Here is a 23380-nt window from a genome sequence, read left to right on the forward strand (position 1 = left end):
TTTTAATGTCATTTGTATTGACTCCTTCTTTCTCATTGATGCCTATTAGTCTCACATTGTTCATCTTTGCATCATCTTGCAGGTGATGGATTATTTTTTACTGCATTTTTTAAAAGAGATCCTTTCTCACCTTCTCACTAGCTGCAACAGCATCTTCAAAATCTGAAACTCTTTCTTCACTTTCACTTAAATGGCTTTGCAAGCTTGTAATTGAGATTTTAAATTCCTCTATATGTCTTTTCTCTGCTTCATGTGATTTGTTTCTTTCCTGTATTGCTCATTCAATGAATTCATCATTTTTCTGATGTCTTCTATTTTTTTTTTATCAGTGTCTTCTTTAGAAGCAGTTATTAATTCTTTTACTACAGTGTTTTTTTCAGATTGGGTTTCCTCCCTATGTTTCTGTAGTTGATTCTTTACTTCAGATGCTATGAGTTCTGTGAATTCTTTTCCTATTACAGAAAATTCCACTCTGAGTTCCTCTATAACTTTCTGCTGTTGCATATTTACTATTGACGCTATTAATTCATACAATTCAGCTGAACTAGTTTCCTCTGCATTTGTTTTGAGTGGGCACTGGGTTTCCTCCATATGTTTCTTCATTTTATTCTGTACTGCAGGTGCTATTAATTCAGGGTCTTTTTTCATTTCCAATCTGTTTTCCTCTATACCTTCCTTCAGTTTTTTTTATTTCAGAAGCTTTTGATTCATTGATTTCAGCTGTGTGATTTCCAATTTGTTTTGTGTTTGTGTCGTCATCACTTGTTATGTGTGGGTTTGCATCTGAGATGCATTTTGTTCCTTCTCCTTGCCATTTTGTATAGCTCTATCTTCTGACCTTTGTTGTAGAACTTTGGTGCAGTTATAACCTTAGTACTTACTGAAATTCAGGTGCAGATCTCCAAAATTTGGATTTATCCTACTGTGCCTGGCTTGAGTCTGGCTGCTGTGCTCAGCTCCTTCCTGCTGCTGCCCTTTGGAGTGAACCTGTTCTGCCACTCTGGCAAGATGTTCTGCTCCTGGACTAGCTGGGTGGCTTTTTCCCCTACTCTTTCTGAAGGAATTGCAGCTGTAGGGTTTTACCCCAGGCCTGTAGTCCAGGCCTGAGCTGAGTCTGGAGGGGACAAGGTACAGTAAGGGGGAGAGGAACCTCTCCCACACATCCACTGGACCTTGGGTAGGGCTGGATCTGCGGGACCCCAGAACGCGGCAGAAATTCTCACTCCGAGGGCCGGGTGGGGGGGTGTTGCAGAGTGGTGGTAGGGGCTCCCAAGGGGGTGGAATAAGTTCTCACCCACTCTGTGCCTGGGCTTGGACCAGCAGGTCCCGCCAGCGCAGGTTAGCAGGCAGCTCTCACACACACTCACCAGGCCTGGGCTAGGACTGGATCTTTGTTTTCCCATTTTACAAAATCTATTGTACCCTTCAGATTTTATTTATTCTTTCAGTTTCTTACACTAGAGAGACAATACAATGTTTGTACATGTGGGTCTGATTTATTGTATTTATGAGTATGTTCTCTAGCTGCATCCATTTATCTATGAAAGTCTCTAGTTTATCTGTTTTTACAGCTCAGTCGTACTCCAATGTATAAAAATACCACATCTTTTTTATCCATTCCTTGGTTGATGGGCATTTGGGTTGTTTCCAAGATTTAATTATGACAAATTGCTCTGATATAAACATGGAGGCACATATATTGTTGTGCTGTAGTGTTTTCAGTTTTTCTGAAAGGAAAAACTGATAGGAATAGCCAGGTTGAATTGGATCTCTAATCTTCAATTTTTGAGGAGTCTCCACTCTGATTTTTATTATAATACCAGTCTACACTCCCACCAACAATGGAGAAGGGCTTCTTTCTCCTCAAGCCCCTCCAGTATGTTTTTGATTGACCTTTTAATGATAGCTATTCTTTCTGAAGAAGAAATCTCAGTTTTATTTTAATATGCATTTCTCAAATGATCAATGATGCTGAACATTTTATATATTTATTGCCATTTGTATTTATTTATTTGAGATACCAATGTTTTGATTGAATCTTTAAATTTTGAGAGCCTGATTTGTAAAATAATCTTTATATGTTCTATTTAGAAGTCCTTGGTGTGAGGGACAGTTAACTATAATTATTTTCCAGTTCATAAGTTTTCTTTTTACTCTGTTAGTGACTTCCTTTGAAGTGCTAAAACTTCAGTAAGACTAAATTCCAATTGTTAATTCTTTGATATATTTCCTGTGCAATTTGGTTTTCATTCATGAACTTTCTGCCCACCCCATATGTCTTCAAGATTTTTACCTACTTTCTCCCCTAATAGATGCAGTGTTTCCATTTTAATATTTAAACTTTTGATTTATTTTAACTTTAGTTCATGGTGATAGACATGGGTCTAATTTTAGTCTTTGGCATGTGGAAAGTCAGTTTTTCAACTTTATTTAGTAAAGAGATATCTTTCTTCCAGTAAATATGTTTGGCCTCTTTGGCCATGATAAGGTGCCTCAGTGAGTTTGTGGTTGTGTTTGCATCTTCTAATCTGTTCCACTGAACCTCAAATCTGGGGTATTTTTTGTATTTTAGGGAAGGATCTATTTTAGGGTTTTCAGGGTCCCATTACTAGATTGTACTCATAGTGATCTGCCTATTTACAGCCTCCCAAGAGCTGGGATTATAGGTGTGCACCACTATGCCCAGTCTCAACTGCTATCTCAGCATGCCCCAGGGGCAGGGGCGGCATGGCAGGCCGGGGGAATCAAATCCCTGTCCCCTTTGACTAGTTGCAGGTGCTTTAATCCACTGAACTATTTGGCCAGCCCTCAAATCTGGTTCCTTTTCTTTCTTTCTTTCTTTCTTTCTTTCTTTCTTTCTTTCTTTCTTTCTTTCTTTCTTTCTTTCTTTCTTTTTTTTTTTTTTTTTGCCAGTTCCATGCTGATTTTATTGTAGTTGCTTTGTAGTATAATTTTAAGTCAGGGATTTTGGTTCTTCTTGCTTTTCCTTTGTTTCCCAGGATTGCTTTTGCTATTCTAGATCTCTTTCAGTTCTAAATGAAGTTTAGGAATATTTATGTAGCTCTGTGAGGTATATTAATGGTATTTATAGATTACCAATTTTTTATTAAAAACACTGAGTTATTATTAAAAAAACTTCTAAAAATACAAAGAATTTAAACACTGACCATATATTTTGATCATTTATACAATGTACTATAAATCCTCTAAATTAGTTTGAGAAATTTAGCAGACTGCATGAGAACTGAGATGATACTTGGCACTTATACATATTCTATAAATGTTTCTCAACACATTGTGCAGTCCACAGAGGAACAGAACATAAATAAGACAGAGCTGGCAGAAAAAAAACTTATGAGGAGATGGACATAACAGATATTTCTGCTCTTATATATTTCCCATGAGTTATAAGGATTGTATGTAATGAATAAAGGAAATAAAAACTATAATTTTTAGATGCAAAATTCTTACAGGTTTAACTTTGATTGAGGCAGGACCTGATTCTACTTATACTCAAACAAAAGGCACAATACTAAATAGAGATTTCTACTAAAAATAAATTGTCATAGAAAAATAACCACCAGAGAATAATATATATATATGGCCACAAATATACATTGCCTAAGTTAGGATACTTCACTGTGGCTTAAAGGTCTGTGTCTCCTCAAAATCCACCAGTTGCATTTCTGATCCCTAAAATAATGGTATTAGAAGACTGGGGTTGTGGGAGAAGGGCATTGTGGGTGTAACCCTCATAAGTGGGTTAGTGCCATTATAAAAGGAGCCACAGACATACCTTGCCTTTTTTTAACATGTGAAAATACAATACAATGATGGCATTCTAAAACCCAGGAAAAGAGCTCGCACAAAACAGCAATTCTGCTGATGCACTGATTTACATGCCCAAGTCTTGAGAGTGAGAAATAAGGTCATGTGATGTTGTTCTTACAAACAGTTGAAAGCAATTAAGACTACCTACTTTACACTATCAGATAACTAAATGAAACCCAGTATTCAGAGGTTTTAGAGACAAGACACCAACTTTTCTCCTCAAAACAGTACAATACAAACCAATGTGAGTAATATAGAGAGGTAAAATGAACCATAAAGGTGCTAGGTTTAGGCATAAAAGATCTGATTTTCAAAGAGTACAGCAAGAACTGTCATGTGTCCCTGTTATACCACCATTAGATAGACATTTATGTTTTTGAGTTGTGGTATATACATATGCATATACACTCAATGGACTGTTGTTGAAACCTATAAAAGGAGATCTTGCCATTTGTGGCTACATGGATGATTCTGGAAGACATTGTACTAAATGAAATAAGCCAGATTCAGTACAAACATGGTTTCATTTCTTTGTGGAATTAAAAAGTGATGATACAGAACCAGAGAGTAGAAGAGCATTTACGAAGGCCAGGGATGGTGAAGAAACAGATGTAGGTCAAAGGTTAGAAACTTAAGGTTAGCTCTCTGCTCCTGTGTGCCTGCTGACAGCTGTTCTTTCCATGCAGCAAGCAGAAAATCCAGTCAAGATGCTTAAGGTTGGAGTGAATGGATTTAGCCATATTGAATGCCTGGTGTAATGGTCAGGGACTGCCCAGAACATCATCCCTGCATCCATTGGTGCTGCCAAGGCCACAGGCAAGGTCATCTCAGAGCTGAATGGGAAGCTCACAGGCATGGCCTTCTGTGTGCCCACTCCCAACATGTCAGTGCTGGGTCCAACTTGCCACCTGGAGTGGCAAGCATCAAGATTGGCTAAATATGATAGTATCAAGAAGGTGGTAAAGCAGGTATCAGATGGTCCCCTTGAAGGCATCCTGGGCTACACAGAGGTTGTGTCTTGTGTCTTCAACAGTGACACCACACTTCCACCTTTAACTCTGGGGCTGGCATTGCCCTGAATGATGACTTTATCAAGCTTATTTCCTTGTATGATGATGAGTTAGGCTACAGCAATAGGGTAGTGGATCTCAAGGTCCATATAGCCTCCGAGGAGTAAGTGGTCCCCCCACCACAGCCCACTAAGACCAGAAGGATGACAGAGAGACCAGGCTGTAGAAGTCACTGTCCTACTCTGTCCCAAATCTGAGAATATCCCCCTCATAGCTTCCACCCTAGGCCCCCTAGAAGGGGGGTAGCCTTGGGATCCCTGGCTTGCTGCCATTGCACACCATCAATAGAGCCCACTGTATTCAGAAAAAAAAGCAAACTTAAATTTATATAGGATGAGTAAATCACAAATTTCAATATAGACACCAAAACTACAGTTAATAATATTGCATTGCCTATTTAAAATTTGCAAAAATAGTAGTTTTAGATGGTCTTATATCCCATCATGGTCCAAAGAAGAAAGTTAATTTGCTTGCTTGTACAGGTCAATACATGAGGTGATCAACATATACAGTATATGTTTAAGTTTAAAAATGCATAACAGTGAATGACACATTGACATTCATGGCCCTCAGAATACCGCTACCTTCTTCAAACATGCAGGACTCATCCCAATATTTTTGCCAGTTTCTGATGCAGCTCTGGAAGTCCCCTTTAGTATGATCAAAAACACAGAAAGGCTGTCTAACAGAAAGACAGGTTCATGAAAATATTACGGTGTCTCTTCATCAAATTTATGAAGATCTGGGACTATGTGACCTCTGCTACTTCCCTAAGGTCAAAATGACCATGAAAGGTGAACATTTTGAATTGATTCAAGCTATCAGGAGAGCCACATAGAGATGAGAAAACTCCCAGAACTGCTTCAGAAAGTGGAAAGAACAATGGGTAAGAATATTTGAAGTGGGATGAGTATTTTGATGGGAATGGATGACTACCAATCTCTTATTGTAATAATTTTTAGGAAAAAATATTAAGCATTAATATAAAATAAAGCACATAAGTAAAATATGTGTCTTTGGAAATATCATATCATTATCCTTTTGAAGATTTTACAAAGTTATATTCAGGCAGGCATAATTGCACAAGATTAGAACAATTGGCTAACTGGTAGTTAAACAAGTGCTACATGACTGGAATAGGATCCTGTGATGAAGTTAGAGGCTCATTTTTATATGGAAGAGGTTTGCTATGCATTGAGACCTAGAGTGTTAGTACAAGTCTAGAAATTAGAAAGAAGACTTTCCATCAGAATCCTGATTTGGCCTGAGGCATTTTGAGTGAAACTTTAAAAGAATGACATTCTTTGTCCAAAATATGAAATCTTATTACTTTTTCATTTCTCTGATATTATTAAAGTAAGTCTCAGTTTCCCATATGTGGGATTACTGAACGCCCATCACAGAATCATCTTACTGCAGGCAGCAGTATTATCAGAGCAGTATATCTGGTCTGCACTTGTATGGGTTTTTTTTTTATTTTGAACTTTCCTTGATGTTAGAAATGTCCTGTCCATATTTCTTTTACTCTTCTATTAATGTTGAGCACAACATATTCAATGAACTATGATTGAACAAATCATAAATATGAAAAGGAAGTAAAATGGAAATAGGAAAGAATTTTATAAGTCTATATAGAAATGCAACTACAATCCATATGTTTATGACTTGTCAAGGCAATTTAGGCATATTCAAAGACCATGCTATGTTGGGAGAGAACTTTGGAGACCAATGTCTTTCAAAAGCGCAACATCCTGTAACTAGGATTAACAGGGAAAAAGACATCAAAAGGTTACAGAGCTGCTCTGTTATCACTCAGTATTTCTGGGATGTCTGTAAGGGTTAGAAGAGATTTATAGGAAACTGTAAGAACTCTCTGACATTTACTTCTTTCAGCACAGACTGGCTAGAAGGGATCATGTCCATTTTCATTTCTTGGCCCCTGTTACCTGTCTGTTGTGTGGATATCTTTGCTAAAAGATATTCAAATACATCTAGATATAAAAGACAGGTATATAGTAAAACAATATTCAATGTCAGAACACTGGAGCCAGACTGCCTGGTTTTGAATTCCATGTCTACCACTTACTGGTGATGTAGCCAATCATAAATTATTTAAACTTGTTTAAATTCCAGTTTCCCCATCAATAAAACCAAACCATTGGGTTCAGCATGATTTTAGCATGTCCTTTACTATTAGACAATGTTTTCATTCTTTCTATGTTCTCATTGTGTGCACACATTACCTTCTAAAGACTTTTTAAAAAGTAACTACCTCAAGATGCTGAAAAGGAATAAAATCAACTCCTCAATTTTGTTAAAGTGAGATTATTCAGGATTTAGTAATTGTTTTAAAAAATTGAATCCACTTAGTGTCAGGAAAAATAGGATACTTCAGGATAACATAAAATATGGTTTTTCCTGCACTGAGAAACAGAATTCAGAATATGTTCTGAATTCAGAATATTAATTTTTATCACTCATCAATACCAACATACCCACAGTGTCTTAAGCAAATTATTTGAGAAGCCTGGTTGAGGCCATTTGAAAGTGTGTTCACCTTCAAGAGACATTATGAAAATTACATTGACTATATGGCATTTATCACATTGTATAATGCTTTAAAATTTTATGTTAGAAATATAAAAACCTTTCCTGGATTATTAGACAAATGAAAAAAATAGCCAGCAGTTTTAGAATGGGTGACACAAATTTACCAGGTCATTGAAGAGCACCTGCTGGCTGGCCGGGCACATCAGTTAAAAATCCTCTTGGATTAGAAAATCTGTTCTTGTAAGCCATACGGAAGTATCACTCTTGCATTAAAACTATGCAAATTGGAACTCAGGTAGGTGTGCCCCACTAATTGCCACGGTTGTAGGCTTTTGCTGTTTGGTACAACATGATTACTGCTTTGCTTAGTTGCCTAATTATATGTTTTCTATATTGTAATTTCAGAGCTTATTGAATAAAATTACATGAAAACAAACATAATGTATTCATCTTTCAGAACAAGGATGAGTGAGAATGACAAAGGATTCAGAAAATTTCTATAGACCCCTGAGGTGGTAAAGAGAAAATCTAAAGCAAAATGATTTTTGCCTTTCCAAAGATGACTAGCGAGGCATAGTGATTCTTACTTTGCTGTCTTGGAAATGTAATGAAGCTCTCCAATGCTTTTTGTCTATTACCTGTGCTCACTCTTAGGTCTGCGATGGCCACACTTTTCTGACTGTAGAACAGTAGATGAGAAGAATAACAATTCTAGGGAAAAATCATAAAGAATCAATAAGCAATTTGAAAATAGCTCTAGGGTATTTGAGACTATCAAATCATTTGATTATAATATTCAACCTCCTGGTAGAAACTCATAATGCTAGCATTTAGTTTTTCTTCTAAAAATTGAAAAAATGTTTAATAGAAAATTGAATTCTATGCTGAGCCAAATCAATGAGCCTTCCTGGAACTGTGTTTCTATATATATATGTTTAGCTACATATTAATGATATTTTTGGGGAAGATCTGTGTTTACCTCAGCCAGAAAACCACTATCTCCCCAGGTTATGGATATATTTAAAGCATATTATTTCTATCTAATAATTGATTATTGTACTAAATTATTTATTGAATCTTTGTCTTTTTCATTCTAAAAAATTTTAGAGGTTAATAAAGTCAGTAAACTGTTTGTTTGCTATCTACTATTTGAAAATAAAACAAACTATCAGTTCTGCAATTTGAAGCAAGCATTATGTGTTAGTCCTATACCAGCTGTTGAGGTTCCCTATAGTGGATCCTGGCAGTTGTTAGGGCTCCTTTGGGACTGTCAGTATCACTCCAAATCCAAGTCCTCACACTTGCAATGAGAATCCAAGAGAGAAGATAAAGTATCCAGCTAGGCAAATGTGTGGCCATTACCACAGTGACAGTTTCTGCCCCCTTCCAACTTATAGCAGAAAAGTCCAAGCCCTAGGAGTTGACATTCAAGCAGTCCTCCTTGTTGCCTTCCCCCAAGGATCTCGTTACTTCAGATCAGGCCTCTAATAAGCTCTGGCTTATAAAGGACATATTCAAACCTTTACTTACCAGTATCACTAAAAGAGAAAAAGTGTAGGCAATCAGAAAGAAAACTCCTACTTCTCATCTTTTGGCAGAAGTCTGGCTCTCTAGAATGGCAGCCCCTAGCATTTGTTCTTCTTGGCACCCTGTCTTCCTTTGGATGCAGTTTGCATGTGTCTATGAGACTGTGCTCTATTTTAATTTTTCATAATAACATAGAAAATATAGATATGAATATTTGAATTTTTGAATTCTGGTTACCACATATCACCTGGGTGACTTTTTGAAAATCATCTTTATTGTGTTTTAGTTTCTTCACTGGTGGTTGTAAGAAAATAAAATGATGTATTTAAAGGCACTTAAATACGGCAAAGTGGTGAAAGACAATAAGCACTTGGCTAATCTCAATGCTCCTAATGATTCTTTTAATACTACCTTAAGTGTTACTTTACAATTTTTAAAACTCTTTCTTTCCCACTGTTGCACACTCTTATTATTATTATTTTTTAATGTATTTGGTATAGGGTCTCACTACGCAGCTCAGACTCTTGGTGATCCTCCCATTTTCATCCTCCCCAGGACTGGGATTACAGGCACGCACCACCATGCCTGGACTTGTTGGCTGGCTCAGCTTCCCCGGAGGTGGCACTGGCATTGCATGTGGTGCCTGAGGTTGAACCCGATCCCTGTGTCTGCCCAAGCAGGCACTTAGTCTGCTGAGCTGTCTTGATGTCTTATTGCACAGCCTAATTTACCAAACTCAAGGTGCACATAAAGGATATTTCACTTCTGTCATTAGTCATTCATGCTATCGGGTCTTAGTATCTTCTTTGAAGTGGTAGAAAAGAAATTTAATTGGAGCAAAAGAATCTAATATTGATGGGAAGATGGTTTTGCTAAATGTTTCAATTTTCTGAGCTTCCTCTGCTCAGAGGAAGGCAAACATGCAGCCATTACCACCTAATAACATCTTTGGTTTCCTACAATTGAGCTTAAAAAAATCTGCTTTGTTGTCATGTCTTCTCACTCATCTGGCAACCTCTATTATTCAAAGATTGAAGACAAACATCCTAAAAGCTTACATTTGCCACTATTTTCAACATTTAGTCTGTTCCTGATGGATAAAGACAACAAGATCTTGAAAAGTAACTATAATGGAGTGTTTCAACATGTTGCAGATCACAGTTTTGGGTACAGTGGGATCTAACTTAGGAACTAGAACACATTCAGAAAGAAACATAATAATGCTGCCAGGCAGTACAAAAACATTTTTGAAGATGATTGCATGCAAAATCTTTTATTTTTAAAGTGAGCATCTTTATTTAAAACAACCATCTCAGGTAGAATAATATTTGCAGCACAGGGGCTCAGGAGATAGCTCAGTAGAAAGGCACTTGCCTGGCAAGCACGAGGTCCTGAGTTAAATCCCTGGTACTGAAAAAAAATTGCAGCACAATTCACAGTGGTGAACACAATTGCCGAATGTGTTGGCTTTGTATACTTGCACTGGATGTGTAGTTTTTGCTAGCAGCTGTTAGCATAGTCTGAAGTGTGGGTATGAAGATATTTGCATAATGCTGTGTATATAAAACCTAGATGCTGTATCTTGTAGTCAGGTTGGGTGCACCCCAGCCCTCCAGCGAAGGGCCAAGGAGTCCTGTTCCTGTAAAACAATCGACTGTCTCAGGCTGTAATGAAAACCATACAGGCACTTATTCTTTATTGTGTGCTTTCCTGTATTCTCCAGATAGCACTGCAGCCTGAGACAGGAAGATAAAGCCAATGTCTAAAAACACAGAAACAACTTTTCCTGTCTCAGCCGAAGCTGGATATCTCCTACTTACTTCAGAGGTGTACTCAATTCATTGTTAGCCCTTCCTGTAAGTGGACATGGGAGAAATGAAAGTAAAGTCTGTCTCATTTTAGCTACTTGATAAGCACTCTAATAAAGGTTTATAATAGATAAGTGAAATTACTGCCTAAATGAGCATGTGTAATGGCTGTGAATTCTGTTGCCCATTCTAGCTAGCAGCTGAAGAATATATTCACTGATTTGATATAAAGACTCAGCTCTGTAGGATTTTCAGTAGACAAAAGCTTTGAATCATTTGTTTTTTCTTAGTAAACAAAACTCTACAATTTTTTTCTTTCTTGTAATTTCATGTTGTAGAAAAGAGCTTGACAATATCCACGTATCCATTGCCAAGGTGAAGGAATTTTTTATAAGGGTCTGACATTAAAGTTCAGGGAAAAAAAGATGCAAAACCTTTTCATCTTTTTTTCGTGTTCCAACACTTTTTCGGAGAGAGGTCAGTGCGGCCAAAAGATAAATAAAGATTTGTAAAGATAAGGCTCTAAATAATTTATTCCCTTATTGTGAAATAGCATGCTTATTTTGTCTTCTACTGCTGACTTCGTACAGAATCATCATAGCCTCGCTTTTTCCTTTTCAGGTGGCGGCAGTCATCAGGTAAGCCAAGATGGGTGCGTACAAGTACACTCAGGAGCTGTGGAGGAAGTAGTCCAACATGATACGCTCTCTACTGTGGGTCCGCTGCTGGCAGTACCGCCAGCTTTCCACGCTCCACAGGGCTCCTTGCCCCACCTGGCCGAACAAAGCTCACAGACTGAGATACAAGGCCAAGCAAGGGTATGTCATATACAGGATTCATGTGCACCGCGGTGGCCGCAAATGTTCAGTTCCTAAGGGAATAACTGATGGCAAGCCTGTCCAGCATGGCGGTGTTAACCAGCTGAAGTTCACACGAAGTCTTCAATCTGTTGCTGAGGAGCAAGCTGGATGCCACTGTGGGGCTCTGAGAGTTATAAATTCTTACTGGTTTGGTGAAGATTCCACATACAAATTATTTGAGGTTATCCTTATTGATCCATTCCACAAAGCCATGAGAAGAAATCCTGACACCCAGGGGATCACCAAACCAGTCCATAAGCACAGGGAAATGCGTGGGCTGACATCTGCAGGCCGCAAGAGTTGTGGCCTCGGAAAAGGCCACAAGTTCTACCACACCATTGGTTCTCGCCGTGCAGCTAGGAGAAGGCTCAATACTCTCCAGCTCCACCAATACTGCTAATAATATGTGATGTTTGTAAAATTCATAACTCAATCAATTTAGGACAGTAACAAAAATCATCATAGTCTCAAGAAAAATGTTCAGTATTATTTCTAAAGCTGGTAAAGTGTTCATATACTACTGTACTCACACTGCCTCCTTAAAGGCTAAAGAATTTTTACAATGTACTATATGGAAGAACATGGTGGAAAGCACAAAATTTGATCAGAGGTATGAGGACACTTTTGGAAAAGGATAAAATCAGAAAGCCTCTCAGGTTAACCCAATTCCTTCCCCAGAGATTGCTTCCCTCCTGAATATGGTTACTGCTGGAGCTCATGATTGTGTATTCTCAGCTTCCTTCTGCTTTCCTTCTACTGTGGCATCTAGCAGATAATAGCATCCTTCAGGCTAACAGGAAAAAGCAACACTTAAATTAGGAGCCAGAGATACATCAACACTGTTAATAGAAACTTTTCTACTAAATAATGATACCAATAACTACTCATTGAATCTAAGCCAAGAAAACTGGTGGGAGTGATTTTTTTCTATGCTAATGTTGCAGAGTATCTTGACAGGTATTTAATTTGTTATACTATAACAATTCCTCATTCACCTCTCTGTAACACCAACACTGATTAAATACTAGTTCCTAGCTTATTTCCACTATCTTCCTCTGCACATTTGAAATACAGACCCATGGCTTTACTTCCTCTGAGAGAGCTACTGGAATGACTCTAGCTATAAAGTACACACACACACACACACACACACACACACACACACACACAGAAAGTAAGCAAGTGCATCCCTTTCTTTCTCCTCCACATGAAGACAATAATCAGTCAACATTTCTATGGAAAATAAATGGGATCCCCAAGCGAGAAGCACAATTTTTAGTCACAAGAAACCAGGAATTCAATTTGAATTTTTTATGCTGCTTTTGGGAGAATTCAATGAATGAACAAACAAAACAAAAACAGGATACAGTACAAACAAATACCCAGATGAGATACAGATTCAGCTTGCAGAAAAAGGAAAATTGAGAAGACAAAGAACACTTAAACCTAATACTGAGATGTAACGAGTGCCTGTATGGGGCTGGAGGAAATAATATATGCAAAGGATTAGAAATAACAGAAGTCTACTAGGTATCAGGACTTGGGAGAATTGCAATTTAGCTATATCTGAGAGGAAGAAAGAGGACATGGTAAGAGATGAAGGATGAAGGAGAAATGAAGATGGAAAACCCTACTTAAAGAAATTGATGGTCGCCTATTGACAGTTGAGCAATGGAAATCATTAAGCAAGGAAGAACTATGGTTGGATTTAATTTTTTGAAGGTTTACTCTGAGGAATAGAGAGACTATTGAAAAAAAGCCAAGGAAGAGGTAAGCAGAACCATTAACACAGTGCTGCGTTCTCTCCTTTCCCTTTCTCTCTAAATCCTGAGGAGAAAGATTTTGATAATATGACATTATAGAAATGAGCTGCTTGGTGCTGGTAAAAGAAGAGTTTGTCTTGTTTATGAATGGAAGTATCTGAAATGCTGAAGTTGCTCTCTCTGGCAAAGTAAGTATCTACAGCTGCTTGGTAGAACAGATGGGAACCATCTCCAGAACCTTTTGAGTTTTAAGGTACTTGGATGAAGTGTGAATGTGAGTCAAAGGGATGATTGGGAGAGAAAAAGAGGTAGAAGTGATTCAGATTTTTAAATGAATCACCATTTATTTGAACCTAAATGTGGTCATAAGAAGTGTGAAGAAATAGAGCAGTCTCTCCAAAGGAGCCTTTCTTATACTAGCTTGATGAACCTCAAGAACTAGTTTTAAAAATGTACAAGGTCTATAATTTTCTTTTAACTTTGCATACTTGGATGAAAAAAACCTGATAATTTGTAGGAGAGAAATGGTAAGGTATGCATTGGGGAAGGAAGAGGGAACATATATTTGAAAATATTCTTGAGTTAAATTCCATAGTACTGGGGCTGGGGAGATGGCTTGGTGGAATAAGCGCTTCCCTAGCAAGCACAAGGGCCTGAGTTCAATCTTTGGTTCTGAAAAAAATCCATAGTACTGAATAATGTGCAAAGTGTGAGAGGCAGAAGTATTCACTATGTCACCTATATTTCTAATTTGCACTGTGGATAGCATTCAGTGAGAAATCAAAATGAAAGAGAGTCAAACTTGTGGGGGAAGATGAAGTTTTCTTTGGTTTGAAACAGAAGCACTTTTGAGGCAACAGAGCTAAGCTATCATGGGCTGAGATCCAGGCATGAAAAATAGGATGAAAATAAAAATTTAGGTATAATCACATAATATAAGGAATTGTATAGTAAATATGGGATTAGAGGTTGTACAGTCATTAGAATGGCTCTGTTTTCTCAGATTGAGAATAGAAAAGAATAGATTATGCAAGGAGAAGAAAAAGGAAAGTGTACGGCAGGCCCCTGATAATTTAAGAGGACCATGGAGTAGGGGACAAGTAGGATGAGGATCATAAAAGAGACAGAAGAGGGAAGTAGTGCGATAACCTGGAAGCATGGCATCCCAGAAGACTGACTGAGAACTGTTGAAAGGAGAAACCAGTCAGTAATGTGGGACACTGCTAGAAGTTCATATCAGAGAAAGACAGATTATCTATTGGACTTATCAAGAAAGAGGCAATCATTGACCTTGGCAAGAGAAATTTTAGTTAACTGGAGCTCAGTTAATGAGAGCTATTGGAGTGAAACAATCTGGGTATGCTGGATCCTGAATAGACCCAGAGCTCAGGTCCGGCATGTGCAGGATCCTGAATCAACCCAGAGCACAGGTCCAGTGTGTGAATGAGACCAAATAGGGCCCACTAGACCCTCATTTGACCCAGAGTGCAGGCTTAGTGTGGAAGTCCTCAGCAGAACTCCCTGCAAAGAGGATAGAGGCAAGACTCACCCAGCTGATTCAGGAGCAGAACATCCTGCCAGAGAGACACAAAGGGTTCAACTTCAAGGGCTGCAGCAGGAAGAAGTGGAGCATAGCAGCCAGACCGCAGCCAGATCCAAACAACACCCACCTGGAGGAATCTGAACTTAGTAGATCCAGACCTGGTGCTAAGGTAATAACTCTATCTAAGCTCTACACCAAAGGGCAGAAGACAGTGGTATACAAAATGACAAAGAGAAGGAATGAAATTCAGTCTCAGGCCCTGAGTTCACCCAGTACAAATGCAGAACACACTAGCATAGAGGAAACTGGAAACCACACACTGGATATTTCTGAAATAATAGTGTTGGAAGTAAAGAAAAAACTGCGCAAAGATATAGAAGAAATCAGATCAGAAATAATTTCTGAATAAAAAATGTAGTGATAACTATAATCAAAGAAGTACAAAGTACTTCAAAAGAATACACTGATTTAAAAAAAAATAGGGCAGAATATAAAAATGACGGAACACTTGAATGAGCAATATAGGAAAGAAATAGAATATATGAAACAGATTCAAAGTGATATACAAGAAATTAAAACCTCAGTCACAAGCTGGCAAAACCATTTGAGTGAAAGTGAAGATAGACTTTCTGACCTTAAAGACACCATTGCAGCTAGTGAAAAGGTAAGAAAACATCTGTTAAAAACAACTAGGATGCAGGAAAAAATAGTTCAATACCTACAAGACGATGCAAAGATGAACAATGTGAGACTAATAGGCATCAATAAGAAGGAGTCAATACAAATGATATAAAAAAGTATTGGCAGAAGTAATAGCAGAAAACTTCCCAAATATGGGGAAACAATCTGACATTCAAGTAACCAAAGCATATAGAACTCCAAATAACATCAACCCAATTAAAACCACACCCAGACATAATAATCAAGATCCCAGAAATTCAGCACAGGAAAAGTATACTAAAAGCCACTAAAGAAAAGAAACATCACATTTAAAGGAAAACTCATCAGAATAATGGCAGATTTCTCTTCACAGACCATCAAGTCAAGAAGAACATGGAGCAAAGTACTTCAAGTCTTGCAAGAAAACAAATTCCAACCCAGACTGATATACCCTGCAAAACTCTGTTTCAAGTGTAATGGAGAAGTGAAATACTTCTATGACAAGGAACAACTAAAGAAATTCATGATGACAAAGCCAAGCCTATACAGACTACTAAATGATGTTCTAGAGAGGAAGCAAATTGATCACAGCCCTATGAATGAGAATGGAAAGAACCCAACAAATAGAGCAAACAATTAAACACAGGAGAATAAGAGGTATACAATAGTAGTCTTACAGTTATTCTTTTGTGTTCAGCAGCAAAATATTTCCATCAGCACACTCTACAAATTTACTTCTTTTCCACCCTATGGGTCATGATTCCATCTGAGTCTACAGGGTGGATTTTAAGGAAATAGCTGTAGCTCAGTCCCACAAGTGACTCCTGGCCACCAGTAACTGTCATGGTCATTATGCATGTCCACAACACACTAGAACTCTTTGTGATATCCTATCCTCAAACTGTTAGAAGTGCTGGTTATTTACTTGCCATTCCAGTATTTATCTTATGTTTTACTCTTAGTACTTCTTTGCTATCATGAAAACTTTTTCTTAGTTCAATTGTTTTAAAACATTTAATTTTTAATTAATTAGTATTTAATTTCTGAATATTGCTTAATCTTAATTTTTGTTCTAAGATTTATACTATATGTGTGACTTACAACTTATTTAAAAGACATCATATGATATCTTCTCCTAGTATTAGAAACTTTAAAAAATATATTTCCATTTGCTGTTGACTTTTTATTACTTTTTCCCTGTTTTTAATACACACATACACGCAAATATATATGAAAAAAATGTGTATAGCCCAACATAAGATTGGTACTGTTTCATAGAAATCTTCTATGACCTTTAAGTAAAGGTTCATCTAATATATATTATATAGTCCTATATAACTATCATATTGAGAGCTCTTTATTGTTCATCTGGGAGCATACTGCAATTTCTCTTACCTTTTGAATTATGCTCTTTGTTATTTCCTATATGCTACTTCTGGAGGCATTAAAATATTTCATGTTTGTATAACTAGAAAATCTTACTTTTGGTTTTCAAAGGTATGTTTGCTAAGTATAAAATTCAAAGATGACAGATCTTTTCTTTCAGTCCTGTAATTAGTCTATTTTCTTACATACTTGGTCTTTTTTTCTTTGTAATGTGAAATAAGATGTTATGTTCTTCCATAGTTAATATTTTTATGTATATGTTTTAATGATTATTTTCTTTACAATAATTTTTTGACAATTTCATTTTTGTGTATGTTGGTATGATTTTATTTAAATTTCTTGTGCAAAAGGTTCATTTTTTTGGAATTGTGGTATTATAAATTGACCTAATTTTGAAATTTTAAATCTCTAAATATTTATTGCCTACTCCTTTCTACTTTGAGAATTCTAGTTATATGAATATAAGTTTCTTGGTTTTGACACAGTGAACTATTATGACTGATCTGTAAATTCTTTCTTCATTTTTATTTTGGACAATTTTTATTGTTGTATTCATTTATGTTTGTAAATAATTTATTTTCAATTTGAAATCTATTAAAAATTTTGAAAAAATTAAAGCTATTGTCTTCTTGAAGTAGTATTTCAGGATTTTGAAGAATGAATGAGAGATAAGAAGAGAGTGAGTACTAGGAACTATTTTTTCCAGGCATTTTGGGTTATTGAGTGCCTAGTATTTCAAGGACACGTTGAATGATTAATAAATACTTGTATCTGTATTATATAATTTATATCTATAACTCGTATAATATAAAGGTAAATCTTCAAAAGAAAAAATATATTTCTTGATTAAGGTTTGATTAAACCAGGGTTGTGAGTTCAATCCTCAGTACCTTAAAAAAAAGAAAAAGAAAAGAAAAAGAAGAATTAGAGGAGGAAAAGAGAAAGAATGAAACACTGAAAAGGCTTACTTTCTCGTCTTTTTAGAAAAAATACGTGGTTCTCTGGTCCTTGCTGCATTTGATTAACCATAACACTTGATAAATTCATTATTGTCAAACAGCCAGCTATATTTCAAAAGGTGCGACAGGAGCCTGGGGAGATGGCTCAGTAGAAAAAGTGCTTGCCTTGCAAGCACAAAGGCCTGAGTTCAATGCTTGGTTCCACATTAAAACAAAAAACACATCCATCAAAAGGTGCAACAGGACAGCAGAATTAAAGGAGGAAGGGGCTGGGGAGATAGCTCAGTAGAAATAAGCAGCTGCCTGGCAAGCACAGGGTTGTGAGTTCAATCCTCAGTACCTTAAAAAAAAAGAAAAAGAAAAGAAAAAGAAGAATTAGAGGAGGAAAAGAGAAAGAATGAAACACTGAAAAGGCTTACTTTCTCGTCTTTTTAGAAAAAATATGTGGTTCTCTGGTCCTTGCTGCATGGTTGAGGTGGGTGATAAATGATCCCCTTGCTATCTCATCCCAGTCTGGAACCTGGATATATTGATTTGAGTTTTAGTTTAGAATCTGATGCTTTTAACTCATTGGCATCATATCCTCTAGAAGGACTCTAATCTTACCATTCGCCGTGCTTTGATAGGAAGCAAGGATCTGAGGAATCTTTCTTTCTAGTTCTGATGCCTTTTGTCTTTTGGAAGGGAAGCAATTTGGAAGAGCTTAAGATGAAACTAGTGAAAACACACCAGCTCAGTATGGTTCATAGAAAACTCTATTTTATTTTATTTCATTAAAAATTATTTTACTTTTAAGAGTAAAAACAAATAGCAGAAATAGGGTGAAAACTCAATTTTAAATGATTTTCCTTTGGTTATTTGCAATAGAATGAAAGCCTATTTATCCTGAAATCAGTTGTATCCCTTCTCTTTTTATAGCTGCCCTTGCTATTATGGTGGACTGCCTACCATTCCCACTTATGAGGGTACCAGAAGAGGAATTCACATTCAAACATGCTTAGCTGGGATCACACATAATTCTACCTATTTCTGCCTGTGTGCCTCATTTCCCTCCCTGTGACCCACTTGCCGCGTTGTCCTCACAAGACCAAGCATCTTGGTAATGACTAGGCCATTTGGTCAGCCATCCAGATGCCTTGTTGCTGTTGTGTGTACCAGCATGTATCTGGACCATCAGCTGAAGCCTTCCCTTCTCCATCTTGCTGCCGGTTACTATGCAGACACAGATCCTGTCTGTTTTTGCAGCAAATCTAATGAGCTGTATTTTCCTCATTTCTCTTGGCAAATATGCATGATCATGAAAATATGAAAACCGGGATACAGTTTCAAAGGAAAGCAAAAGGCATTTTGTTTATTCTCTATTTCTTCTGATCGTACTATCCTCCCATCCCAGATATGAAACAATTCTAAGATGATCACTTTCATATTAGAAGAACATTGGGGTTTTATTAAAAAAGGTATGAGGGATATGGGCATAAGTTAGACACCTACCAATATAAAATCTTAAGAGCAAACAACTTAAATGACCAGCTTAAAATCAAGAGCTACTCTGGGCCAGAATTAAAACAAACACATGAAATTCAGAGCATGTCTACCTATGATTTCTTTTTCTCAATCAAAGAACAATTTTTAGAATTTTAAGAAGGAAATATTGTGAGGTCCTTTCTGATGAAGATTTATTTATTTATAAATTCACAAAAATAAGGAAAACCCTTTCAAATATGTTTTAATTAAGAAATAGCAACTAAAATTAATATTGATATTATTTATATTTGTAAAATATGGAACACCAAAACTTATTATATGGGAAATTATTAGATTAATTATATGAATCAACAAAAAATATTTAAGACTCTGAAATCAGGGATAAGATTGATTTTTAATAATATGAAAACTTATTTATTTTTTTAAATAAAAAAATACTATTGGGTGTGCAGAACCAGCCCTGGAGACACAGTGTGGTGGTACATGTAATCCCAGTGCTTTAGGGTCTTAAAAAACAGGAAGATCACTATGAGGCTGAGTTGTGTAGTGAGACCCTGTACCAAATACATTGGCCGGCCAGATAGCTCAGTGGACTAAAGCGCCTGCTTAGGCAGACACAGGAACTGGGTTTTGATCGCTGGCATTCTGTACTAGCCCTGCTCCTAGGGTGATCTGAGATGTTAATTGAAACTGGGCATGGTGGCACATGCCTGTAATCCCAGCACTTGGGAGGCTGAAAACAGGAGGATCACTATGAGTCGTATCTGTGTAGTAAGACTAAATTACATTTTAAAAAATCCCATATCAGAACAAAAGCACCTATCCTCTTTCCTCCAACTACAGCCTGTGGGTAACCCAGTGGCTGAAAGTGCTTAGTTGAGTTCTCTGAGAAGCTCTCTGGCTCCTTAAGAACTGCCTCTCCCAAAGTTGCAGTCTTCTCCAGGCATTTGATAGTCAATGATTGACCTAAGAGCATATGTGAAGGTCTAGAACCTTACTTGTGTTTCAGTTCTAAAGGACCATCCCAAGTCTGCAGCTACCTCTGATATCATCTGGTACCTTTCCGTGGTGGCATCTCATTGTGCCTCTTCCCTCTGCATAATCTTTCTTTCTTAGGTCCATCATGGGTATTAACACTTCAGAGGACAACAGTAAAATTTTGCACGCGGAATACAATTTGCAGCAAAAGTAAAAGAAATAAAACAAGTTTTCTTTTAAATCACTGAGTGACCAGCTGACAGTGATGCTTTCATCATTGGTATATAGAACATGGAGTACTGACAGCTCATAATGCATACTGTAGCAGATAATAAATGGAGAGATCATGATGAAGGAGAAGACAGTGGTAGGTACACTCTCTAGATTTTAAAAAATACAAAAGATACTTTTTATAAAGATATGACCTACATAAAAAATCAGAAGGCTTTTACTGGGGGTGAAAAATTGCTTTTTGTGTAGTGCATCTGCTTATCCACTTTGTTTATTTTATTTATTTATTTATTTGCAGAACTGGGGATTGAATGCTTATGTACTTTATATAAAAAAAGTTCAAGTTCCCTGGTATTGGAATGTATAGATTCATGGACAGTGGAAAATGACTTTCATGATAAAACTTTTGAGGATAAATACTGTAAAGTAGACCAGAAAATTATTATATATGGCTGGGCCTGAGAGTAGGCATGTGTGTGAAGACCTTCAAATGCACATTACCACCAGATGTCAAAGGCTATGTATCGGTCCAGTACCATAAGTCATCTAGTTTTTACTGTTGCCCCACATCAACAGTACTAGCAGCAGTAGTGTACTAGCAGCAGAGACCATATATGAGTTCCTCATATGGTGCCATTCTTCAAGCAGACTGTCCCATCTCTTGTTGCAAGTTTGTCGTATTTGGTTGTTTTAGTCTTTAAAAGCCCATTAACTTCATTTGACTAAAGTCAACATGTATTGTTTGTATGTGTTGACCTTTCTCTGATCCAATCTTGGCTTTCTGTCCAAGTTTATACAGGGTTTGTTCCACTGACACAGGATTCCACTTATTTTCATGGGTCAGATAACAAAGCAGTCCACTTAGTGTGCCACCTAGAAGAGCTGACCCCTTAGGGTCAAGGATGGTCTAATGAAAGAGTAATACATCAGCCACTGGCTTGCAATGGTATCTTGGCAGAATGAGGAATCTTCTTCTAGAATGTAGCGCCACACCCAAATCAATGACATTTTCATGATCTTATTTTTTTAATAGATATAGCATATGTGGTCATGGTCCAAAGGGGAAATAGGACTGTCTTACCATACCTTCATCCTCAGTAACCCATTTGAGAGATTTTTTGTACTTGCTTTTCTTTAAATTGTAGATGCTTTTTGTTTAGAAACCAGGAGATCACAGCACGGCAGAGATAATTGGGTGGAGGAGAGACTGTTGTTACTTAATGCATTAAAGTACCCTGACTCTCTTGGTACTCTCTGGTACAATTTTGCTTGTAAATGAATAATCTCAGCAGCCATAGACTGTACAGAACCTCAAGACCAGGGGCACAGCTCCTTCATGCTGAGGAGTTCAATCATCCCAGTTAATGTGCAGTCTACATGAGAATAGATGGTAGCCAAAGGCAAGTGGAATCTGCAATGGATAGAAAAGAGATGCTAGCTTGTAGCCTTGAGACTAAGTGAAGTAGCTCACCCCAACAACCTTTCCCTTCTAATTTTTCAAGAAAGTCTACGAGATCTGGGAGCAGCTGCTCCTAGATCTTATATGAATTATGTGGATCTGGCTGTTGGGGATGTCATAGTGCCCTGCCCAGAGCAAACCTCCAGGACAAAAGCACTGATTCTGCCACCTTCTCTGTAGTTGGCATTTGATGGCTCTCAGCTGACTTGCTCCGTGGGACTTCCTCTGGGGTGATGAAAATGATCTCAGCTAATAAGATCTGTTTGTCCTAAGTCACACTATCCACATCCCATTGCACAGGCAGCACACATAAAAGTTTAGCTGTCTTGATCTGTGAGCACAATTTCCCAGGAACATGCCACTTTAGATCTTTCCATGGGAGCACCAGAAGTCTTTACTGTGCATTGTACACCACAGTCCGGTTTCTCTCCATTTTTACATTAATTCCTCACAAACATGGTTCTCCAAAGTCCCTCCAATAAGCTTCCTCTACAGAAATTCTCAATCTAAATATGTTCTAAGGGGATCCAAGCTGCAATATCAATATTAATTTAGAAAAATATAAATATAATATTTTCAAAACTAAGCTGGTATCCTGTAGGGATCTGTTGGTCTTACTGTGAATGGTTCTACCTGGGGAGACATCATGACAGGAATGAGAAAGATAGACAAGAAGACAAAAGCTGGGCTAGGTGGTTGGTAGTCTGCCTGATGGCCAAGACTCATGCCAGCACAATGAAACCTATGTTTATTTGTACCTTTTGCAAAGTTAGTAACATGTGACAAGGTTGCCTAGTGATTAGTAGCTGACATTAACCAGTCAGGATGCTGATCTCAGGAATGAGGTAACTTGTTTGCTCTAGGCACTGAGGCCTAGTCCCACCTAAATACCTTTGACTGATTTTCCAGCTTTCGTGGCTCCCTACCTATCCCCCTTTTTTATTTTGTTTTGTCAGAGATGGGTGTTCTGCTGCAGTTAAAGAAGCTATATTTGGAGAAGTCATTAGAAGACTTTTTCATACTTGATGTCAGATTGTAGTTACTTAAATTTAGCAATATAACCCTACAAAGTCCAATAATAGTAGTAAGTTAGCACAGCTGGTAATTGTCAGTTGTTGATATGAACCTTTTACAGCATAGCATATTAATATGTCATTAGTTTTCATACCTCATGGTTACACTTTTCTGCTGGATGGTAAAGACCAAGTTCAAGCAAGACCTGCATAACTACAAATGTAATTTCTGTTATCTGACAAGGTCAGTTAAATCT

At 37.3% G+C, this 23380-nt stretch overlaps 2 pseudogenes; both read left to right on the plus strand.

The window, feature by feature from the left end:
* The window catches only part of LOC101581525, a 12446-nt pseudogene extending 7438 nt beyond the window's left edge, over positions 1-5008 (plus strand).
* A 6426-nt stretch (positions 5009-11434) lies between these two features.
* On the plus strand, positions 11435-12096 carry LOC101581908 (annotated as a pseudogene).
* Positions 12097-23380: the final 11284 nt, after the last annotated feature.

The sequence above is a fragment of the Octodon degus genome, unplaced genomic scaffold, assembly GCF_000260255.1.
Source record: "Octodon degus isolate 3935 unplaced genomic scaffold, OctDeg1.0 scaffold00048, whole genome shotgun sequence".
Taxonomy (NCBI): domain Eukaryota; kingdom Metazoa; phylum Chordata; class Mammalia; order Rodentia; family Octodontidae; genus Octodon; species Octodon degus.